Source organism: Pteropus medius, unplaced genomic scaffold (genome assembly GCF_902729225.1).
Source record: "Pteropus medius unplaced genomic scaffold, Ma_sr-lr_union100, whole genome shotgun sequence".
Taxonomy (NCBI): Eukaryota; Metazoa; Chordata; class Mammalia; order Chiroptera; family Pteropodidae; genus Pteropus; species Pteropus medius.
This window is the reverse complement of record NW_024354550.1, coordinates 4,337,695-4,340,793: the sequence shown is the minus strand read 5'-3', so window position 1 is coordinate 4,340,793 and position 3,099 is coordinate 4,337,695. Positions and strand designations below refer to the sequence as shown.

The 3,099-nt window shown below is 32.9% G+C and overlaps 1 pseudogene; it reads left to right on the top strand.

The window, feature by feature from the left end:
* The first annotated feature begins 949 nt into the window (after positions 1 to 949).
* On the top strand, positions 950 to 1,068 carry LOC120596669 (uncharacterized; annotated as a pseudogene).
* Positions 1,069 to 3,099: the final 2,031 nt, after the last annotated feature.

The window sequence follows — 3,099 nt, the reverse complement described above, 5'->3', positions numbered from 1 at the left end:
CTTTTATGAGCTGTCAGAGAACACCATAGAGCATAGGATACATTTACTTTAGAGTACAGGTTCAGGTTGTAGTATACACAAAAAGCTAAACCACAGGTTCTCTTCTTTGCTCACCTGTGACACTGTGACATGATCCAGTTCCAAAATAATTAGAATGAATTGTGAATTCTTACTGGAAAATCACTCAGCTGGCTTATTTTAATCTTTCTTAGAGTTGCTTCACAAAGAAAACAACAGAGTAGCACTGAGGCTTACAACAAAACAGAAAATAAGTTGGGAGCAAAAATAAAGCCAAACAAATTTATACTAAAAAAGGTAGAGACTCTAAAATCAGATGAAGTACAAAATGATTGCAATTTACACAGTTGGTTGTACTCCCTATTAGAATTTCAAATATGATAGTTCTTTAAAAAGATACTATAAAAGGAGAAAGTATCATTAAGGCCAACGATCTACAAAATTTTAGAAATTTTTAAAGAAAACAGACTTTTGCAAGCCTCAGTCTATTTATCGTTATTTCTTCATCTCCTCCAAAGTTTTTGGTGAAATGAATAGAAAATTCTGCTCTTTATATGAGCAATCAGTTATCTCCCATTAATAAAATTTTTCGCTATCACAAAAGTAATAAAACAAATAATAAAAGTCCAAGTAGAATTTAAAAATAACTCATGAATAATAGCTTTGTGAGTTATTCAGAAAGTGTGAGATGAAGAAAGGATTTCCTGACACTTAATTTTGGATTTAGCTAACATATATATACACACATATATATATATATTGAACAGCTATTATTTGACAGGCACTATTCTAGGTTTTAGGAATGAAGTTTTAAATAAGAAGCACTTGCTTTCATGAAGCTTACATCTAATGAGAAGAAAGACGATAAACAGGTAAATCAATGAAAAAGAATATTTCAGAAAGCAATGAATGCTACGAATAAAAATAGAGATTCTACAGACATGCTATCCTGAATGTGCCTGATCCTGTCTGATCTCGGAAGCTAAGCAGGATAGGCCCTGGTTAGTACTTGAATGGGAGACCACTTAGGAATACCAGGAGCTATAGGCATTTAAAAATAAATTAATTAATTTAAATAAATAAATATTTTTTTTTAAATAGAGAAAAGTGAATGAGAGTTATTAGTTGACTTAGGTCATACTTTAGATTCAGGAGTCAAGGAATATGTTTCTGAGATATCAATTAAATTGAAACAATGAAAAGCCAATACAGAGTCATCAGGCAGTATTTTAGGCAGAGAATATGGCAAACAGAAGACTCCAAGGAGAGACAAAGCTTGAAGCCTAAAGAAGCCAGAGTAGCTGGAACTAAAAATGTTAAGGAGGCAATGGTAGGAATTGATTCAGAAAATGTAAGCAGGGATCAAAACTTGAATTTTATTTTAGTGTGATGAGAAACTATTGGAGGGATTTAATCTGAAATGAGCTCTGATTTGATTTATAATATAAAATTTACTCAGTTTGAGCTCTATGTGACTAAGGTTGAAGTAGAAGAAGTTATAAGTTTAGGGGCACAGTCCAGATGAAAGACAATGATTTCTCGGGCTAAGAAATTTAAATAAAGTATCTGGAGAAAACATTTTAACTGTAATAAAGAATAAAAATTTGAAAGAGTCTTAAGTACTTTAGAACCATCCACTAACACATGTGTGGTTGATGTGCTAATTACAGATCATTCTCAGCCTTTGATTAATATTAGCTCCCTAAGGAGTCTTATTAAGCAAATATTTGTATCATTAAGACTAATTGATTTTCTGTTATACATACAGGTTAGTGCTTTTTACAAGCAAATGCACCAAACGTAAGAGAAGAATCATGTAGAGAATATTATCTATTACAGTTATCTAGACATTATCAGAACCCTGGAAACTAGGAGCAAAACATATTCACAGCTTGATGTGAAATTAGAACTACCTCTCCTTGACTTCATCTTCAGTAATACTTAAGAATCTTATGATGGCAATGATGACGATGACTGATAATGAAGATGCTGTTATAGTCCCTTTTAGACAGAAGAATAAAACTACTGGTTTAAAGTGTTAAGCATCTTAATTTTTGAATTATTTTGTATTAACAGTGATAGATTTAGGCCAATTCATTCATCACTTTCCTATAGTCTCTCTTGTGATGAATTGCAAGGAGCTATTGTGTCAGGAGTTCAAGATGAGGCCAATGAGTAGAACCATAAATTTAGTGGAGACTGTGATCCGCTGATTCTGTGTGTGTGTGTGTGTGTGTGTGTGTGTGTGTGTGTCTACATGCATACATGGGAAATAAATGGCAGGTGAGATAGAGAAAGAGGCTATTAGAGATTTTACCAAGGGCTACTCTATTGTACTCTTTCTTTACCTACTTTTATCATTTGATCAGAATCTTTCAAACATATCTGGCAGCCCAAGTCAAAGATATTCAGTGTAATTGCTAATCAAATTTCAAACTCTTAAAAAGAAACACCCAAATAAAGGTAGCTAGTGTGTCATCTTCTAATCCACTTTATAGTTTAACCTTAACATTAGCATACAAAAGAATGACTGGTACAATAAATATTTGTTAAAGAGTTAATAGAAGCAGCTCTCAGTCAAAAGATGAGACTGTCTGGGGCACGTGGAAGGGAACTACCTCAGTCTGGTTGCATACTAGAATCTCTCTGATAGAAGTACTGGAAAGAAAAGAAAATTATAATCACTGGGTTATGCTATTTCAAGGACTATGGGTCAGACTCTATAAAAATGGTGTCCATAATTTCTTCAACCTATAATTCTTAGAGAACTTTCACAAAGTTTTAGATCTGAAATATGCTTAAAGCAATACATTTAACACATGTAGCATCAATTAATAAAGATTGATGTGTACTTAAACTTTTTCCCTTTATGAATGAGAAAATTGAACTCTAGAGAGGTTATTTGCCTTACTTCAGCTAACATAGCTGGTTATTGATACCTGGAACTCACGACTTCAAGTTAATAAAATACCATTTACACTACCCTAAGCAATCAATTACCACCATGATCAATATAATTAATAAAATAAGGTGCCTATGTTAGGTAGTTAGTCTGGCATGAGTGACAGGAGCCAAGGACCA